General features: G+C 32.8%; 1 non-coding gene across 1 annotated transcript; it reads right to left on the bottom strand.

Annotated features, from left to right (window-relative positions):
• Window positions 1-6,248: 6,248 nt before the first annotated feature.
• Window positions 6,249-6,321, bottom strand: Trnav-cac. Its single transcript has one exon. It is a non-coding gene; the product is annotated as a tRNA-Val (tRNA).
• Window positions 6,322-7,166: the final 845 nt, after the last annotated feature.

Raw genomic sequence — 7,166 nt, 5'->3', positions numbered from 1 at the left:
ACTGCATAAACGATTAGTTTCGCAAAAATAATATATAGCAGAACTTCTAATATAGCCGAGCAAAGTCGGCACGAGCAGCTATTAATATAAGCTTTCGACCGCAAAAAAAAAACATGGAAATCCCTAAGGTCCTTTTGGTGTGATGCTTGAACAAAGATCATTTAAAGTATTATAATAAACTGAGCCCGACAAACTTTGTCCTGCCATTATCAATCGTCTGTAAATCTGTCGAATAGTATAACGTGTAGTTACAAGATGACCCAGTGGTTAGAACGTTAACATCTTAACCGATTATTGCGGTTTCAGACCCAGGCAAACATCACTGAAATTTCATGTACTTAATTTGTGTTTATAATTCACCTCGTGCTCGGCGGTAAAGGAAAACATCTCGAGAAAACCTGCATGTGTCTAATTTCAACGAAATTTTGTTACATGTGAATCCACCAAACCGCACTGGAGCAGCGTGGTGGAATATGCTGCTAACCTTCTCCTCGAAGCGAGAGGGGGTCTTAGCCCAGCAGTGGGAAATTTACAAGCTGTACATGCTGTTGTTATGAAAACTTTAACTATAAGGCTCTAGGCGTAATACTTGACGAGCAACCCCTAAAACGCGAGCAAAGATACAACAATTAGTTACATTATAAATAATTTGCGAAAAGAAAAGACATTACAAAAAATACTTCCGCTACAAGAATATTTGAGACAATACTGGCAATGTGTCAATTTTCAAAGTGATCGGTCATACGGTGTTGACGGCTAGAGGGGAATCCCTCTATTTATAAATGTACCTAGATAGTATCTTAAAATAATATTCACCGTCAATGTCCTTTATTTTCACGAGATGTTTTATTTCTATTGCTGAAACAAAAAGTTTCTGAATATAACAAAGACATTGTCACTAGTCAGACAGGCAACTGCGCCGACTTGGTACAATGCCACAGGACAGTCTGTTGGACAAGCTTTCATTTTTATGGCTTTTGTAAGTTTTGCTTTTGCATTAATTATAAGTTAAGCGTTTTGTTCACCCTTAAGTCTTTTTAAGTGAAATTGATCATTTTTTCTTCTTATGTCAAAAATACTCACTTTCCTTTGAAGATTAATATTGCACTAAATTTGAAACGTAATGTTGGATGCTTTTTAACTTTATAATATAGGTAGGGGCGAGCAAATGGTTCACCTCATGGTAAGTGGTTACCACTGCTCATAGATATTGGCACTATGAGAATTAACCATTCCTTGGAAAATAAGATGTTTTGTAGCTTGTGAATGCAGTAACACTGGCTCACTCACCCTTTTATAATTTTTTTATAATAATTTACCTTGGTAGTTGTAGTAAACCTCATTTTCCCGAAAAAAAAAAACATTTTCAGCTCTCTTCCTTTCCATCATTGCATTGCATGTTTTAAACAAAAATCAAATCAAATTTTTAATTTAAAATGGAAAGTCGAAGGCGTACATAGGAGAAAAAGGTTTTTTAGCCTATTTTTATATTAATGAAATGAACTAAATAATAGTTTACTTTTAATAAAGTGTTCCATCATTTTCTCAACATTCTCACGTCCGTAGCTCTGAATAAGTGCCTTTATGAAGTCCTTAAATTCTACAAGCCATTGCGGTTCTGTGGATACGCAAAACATACAAATGTCATTATTATATCATAAAAGATAACGAATTACGGCAAACGGCACAAAATATATACAATCTTAAGACTCCATGTTTAGCAACGTATTGACAGTGCACGAAATCATAAGGATTGTATTAGCGACTGCCTTCGTTTAATAAATACATAGAAATAAAGCAGAACTAGAAATTCTTGCCTGCTTGATTGAGCGATTGGATTGTATTCGCGTCTGTCCTCTTTTAATAAATACATAGAAATAAAGCAGAACTGGAAATTTTCACCTGCTTGATTAAGGAATTGCGAGTCAACCATGTTTTTATTTAGACATACATGATATAGTTCTCGCTAAGCTTGTGCCTTCATAAATTGCGAGTATATGGCAAGCTAACTTACAATTGTATACCTATAAGAACGTGTAACACTTACCGAACTCAAGAGCTCGTTTATTTTCTAAATTCAAAATAATTTAATTAAACATAACATAGCAACACTCATATTTTATTATTTTGAAAACTATTTTTATTTACCTTTTTTATGTTTACTGGATCTCAAAACTGGTGCAAAATTTATATCTATAGTGCCTAAAAAGAAATTAAACTGATATAACAACGAAACCAAATTAAACGCTGTCAACTGAACCAGCCGCAGTTCAATCCACTCACCGCAACGTTCAGCTCACATAAATTAAAATTCATCGAATTTAATTACTTTTTCGGTAGCGAATGACGCTTTACACATGAGTCGTTTGATAGTTATTGCGAATCTAGATTCTTGTAAAAATAAAATTCTTGTAAAATAAGTTAAGCAATCACATATTCTAGAAAGTATAAAGATGAATAGCCTATTCCATTCGAATTAGGAATAAAGATAAACAAACCTTAGATTTAGGTACTTCATGCGATTTGCTAATAACTCAGCTATTTATATATATATATTGTGCACTACTAGTGTATGATTAACATATATTTATTTATAATACAAAACTATTTTCCTCTTAATTACTTATAACCACTTCAATTTTACTTCCAAAATTCCGATAAGTTTCGTCGACGTTCAAAACGCAATTTTTTCGCAAATCCATAGCGAATATCTATTTGATGTCAACTTTTGTTTGTTTGACTTTCCTCCTCTTATGGTTGGAATAGAGTATAAGTGCTATATCATAAAATTAGTATACCCTCCTAAAGTTGATTGTGTAATTCCATGTTACCATTCAACCAAATGAAAAGTAAACTTGGTCGATGATATTATATTGTTAAAAAAGCTTTCCTGTAAAATTTAATTTTTCCATTTACATTTCTTTACAAAGGACTTGTCGAGATGGAAAATGTTTTTTCGTCAAAAATACTTCGACGTTAAATATAAAAGCGTTATTCTCCAATACACATTTCTTCCAAAGAAGTTTTTTTACTTCAGAAAAAAATTACAACTATGATTTTTATTTAGAGTGACAGGCTTAAGCAGACATACTCAAAATTAGCAGTAAGGCAATGTTTTTAAATAAAAAAAAAAATGTCCAGTGAGATAGGGCAAAGGTAAATACTGTAATGTTATCTGTGACACAAACGACATACTATGTTAGTTCTCATGGTAGGTGCATTTTCATTTTAGATAACTGTTAATATTTCTTACATTGTCTATATTATGAAGCTAAAGAATTTCTTTGTATTTTTGAAACCCCTGAACTCCCCTGAAAAAATCTTTTTTGCGTTTGCCTTTTTATTGAGGTTATGTATAATTAAAGCTAATAGTTAATCAGTGTACTTCTTAGTAAGAAAGTCCTCCGACATATGCTTCTAATATGACGTAACGTACTATAAAATATTATATGTACTAATTAATCAAAGATATTTGGATATGTCCAAATTTTAGTACTTTTTACTAATTGTTATATTGCTAACAAGTTATATATAGGAACAGCTCGTACATTAAAAAAAAGCGAATACGTGATGGTTGTCGTAAAGCTAGAGCCTCAATAATCAAATGCAAATTAATAATAAAAGCTTAAGCTTGTTTTTTGCTATAAAAAGACGAAAATCTTAAGACAAACTTGTTCAAAGTTTCACCATAGTAACCAAGTCAAATACTTACCGTTGTGAGCCACTGAAATGGAAATAGCCAAAGCGTTTAATGATACACAAACACTATTGAAATGTATGAACTTATAATATTATTATCATAGTAAGATGTTTATGATGATACTTGCATTGATATATCAAGAATTTTATGTCAAGATGGCGTTTTAATTCTAATTATTCATACTGAATATGTACTGTAATGATTTAATTTAACAGTGAAATCGAACGTCTTCTTTAACTTAAAAAGAAAAAAAATCAACATCTTTATTTATGAAAGCATTACAATCATTGCCATCTTTACTAAAAGAGCACACGTGGCAAGTGCTAATTTTTTTTTAATATATCCTGCCTGGAAGTCAACAAGTATTATCTCTACGCTTTTTTATCATTTATATAATCTTGTATTGAATATGATTTTAATTAATGAATTTTTTAACAAATTATTTGGAATTGTGAATCTAACGAAAACGAAAAGAAACGTAAGGTTTATCATTTTTGTCTAATTATTTCTGATGTTTTTATTGTTGACTCCTTTTAAACCAATATTGATCTTCGCAAAGTTCGAAGCATTCATTTGGATAATTAATAATAAGCAGGTTGTTCTACCGTAAGGGTCGTTTGGACTTATGATACCTACCTTTGACATTGAGCAGAACATTCTCTGAATTTTCTGTTTCTGGAATATAACGATAGGCGTTTATCGTGACTTATAATATACTAGCTAACCGTGACGGTTATAATAAAGGAAACATTTTAGATTGAAGAACAAATATAATTTTGTACATTTCATAATATGCAAGTATTAAACACATACACATAAACCTTCTGTTTATTATGAAAACCGCATTAAAATCAGTTGACTAGTTTAAAAGATCTAAGCGGACAGGCTGGCAGCGGATTTGTTTTATGCTTTGTAGAAATTAGTAAATATTCTGAGGTCCAATTAAATTTGTTCATCATACAGCGTAGAACAATATAAGATATATAACGTTTAAAACTAAGCGTTTCTGACGTTTTACTTATGTTGCTACTTCCTTTCGGTATAAATTTTATTCTAGTTGAAGATATGCAGTTTTGGGTGTGTTTTGCTCCCATATTTAAAGTTGTGTTTTTTACCTATACATATATATCTATAGGGGAAAATCTGGCGGACCAATGACCGTTCTAATGATATAATTATTCTTGTACACTGGATATATAAACCATCTAAGAAGTGAATGAAAATAGTTTCATTATCTATACGATCATAATTGAACGAGAATTTGGACCATTGACAATTTTGTCTCTTCTACTTGATTCAACAACTCATTGATTCTCGTAAGTTGAACATATCTAATAGGCTATTTGACAATGCGAAAAATAAAGTGTCAATTATTGTAATCAGTATATATTATAAGTTTAAAAATGGTTATTTATTAACGAAAGTTTAAAATAATAATTAATTCATTCAAAAATCTATAAATAAAAATGCATTTTTTTAAACGTTTGCCACATGACACAGGACCGGAGGACCGTTTGGTCCTGATTGGTCGGGCTTATGATGACGTCACTTGCTTGATACCCTCGTTCGCCAACTGTATATGGAATATATGCGCCACAGATTACAATACAGGCACGTGACGTCACCGATTGCAGCGCCATATTGTCTAAGTAGCGTTTTCGTACGCTATTTAAATATTAAATTTTTAATATGATATTCCTCAGCAAATATGAACTAGAATTAAAAAACACAACTTTTACTGGGTTCCTTAATCTCTACTAAATGGTATAAAGTGTATTTTAAAAACCAGTCAAACAGCCTATTATTGATATTTAGTGGTGAGCTAACTGTCTGGTTGGAATCAGTTTTGTGCTGATAATGATTTGGTCACGGCTGGCATTCTAAAACGAGACTCGCCATTAATTATGCAGGACATACTAAATACACATATGGGCCACCTGATGGTAAGTGGTCGCCACCGCCCATAGACAATGGCGCTGGAAAAAATATTAACAATTCCTCACATCGCCAATGCGCCACCAACCTTGGGAACTAAAATGTTATTGTCCTTTGTGCCTATAGTTACACTGGCTCACTCACCCTTCAAACCGGAGCACAACAATACTGAGTACTGAGTAGAATATCTGATAAGTGGGTGGTACCAATTTAGACGGATGCACAAAACCCTACCTCCAAGTAGGACTTTTCATTTTTCTCGTAATCCGATGAGAAAAACGAACGATCGAAAAGAGTTCAAAGCGTGCTTCATGAGGCATGGGGGTGTATACAGCGCTTACTTCCAGAGTCTGGAATCCAGACTCCAGTCAGTTAGAGTATTTCGACATTAAAACGCAATAAGTTTTATTGTGATACCTTCGACGAGTTTTTTAATATGTGGCTTCGCATCTTGGTAACCATATTTATTTAAAAATTGATTGATGCGCGCTCGCATGTCATTTATCCAAGGGAGTTGTGTCGATACTCTGTTTCCGCCTTGTGGTACTAAAGGAAATAATGTAAAGATTATTTAAAAGAAAATCTATAATTAAAAATATATAAAAAATTAACCTGTTTCCGCCCGGGATCGAACCGGGGGCCTTGTGCGTGTGAAGCACACGTGATAACCGCTACACTACGGAAACTTGAGAGTCTTAGTCGAATATTAACTTCAATTACGAAAACCAAATTCATGTACAGCACAGCAAAAAGGATCATATTTTTATAAGCTATATAGAGTAGCTCCTAGTACATTATTGGGGGAAAATTTTGGCAATCATTATATATTATAAAATTATTTTAACAACATAATAAGTTAAATATATCCAACGTGGTATGATTCATTCAATCAAAGATGAACCCACGTTCAATGAATATTTTTAAGTATAATAAGTTGTATAAATATAAACCATTTTGTATTTTTTGCTTTCTTAACTTTTAGTCTCACGTACACAAAGACATCTTGAAAGCACAAGCATCATTCTCTAATTCCATTATATTATTAGCAGGCAACAGTTGATATCGAGTACACGCACAATAAATTAATAATTTATAGTATATAGTAAATTAGTGTGATGTTTGGCGAGTGTCATGCGTAACTACGCACACAAAGATAAGGAATTTGACTCGGTTTCTTAAATTATTTTGTAGTGTGCAGGACCGGATCTACTGTATGGCTTTTTGGGCTTCAAGACCCCGTGCATTCAAGGGTAGTGGCCCTAAGTCAAGTCAAAGATAGACGATAATACGAAAGAATCCATCATTTTATTAAATTAAACAGATCGTATGGATGCAGTCCTGCGAATTAATCAAACCCATTCATTTAATTTAATTCAAGTCTACGTTCAGGTGTGTCTTAAGTGAGGCCCCTGAGTAGTATTAGCCCAGGGCCCCCTAAACTTACGGTCCGGCCCTGATAGTGTGTCTCTATCTAGACATATTAAATAATCCAAAATTTATGTTTATAAAATTAATCTCCAGCAGAAACAGA

This window comes from Vanessa atalanta, chromosome 23, assembly GCF_905147765.1.
Source record: "Vanessa atalanta chromosome 23, ilVanAtal1.2, whole genome shotgun sequence".
NCBI classification, from domain to species: domain Eukaryota; kingdom Metazoa; phylum Arthropoda; class Insecta; order Lepidoptera; family Nymphalidae; genus Vanessa; species Vanessa atalanta.
Note: the sequence above shows the minus strand (reverse complement) of the source record. Positions and strands in the feature narration are given on the sequence as shown.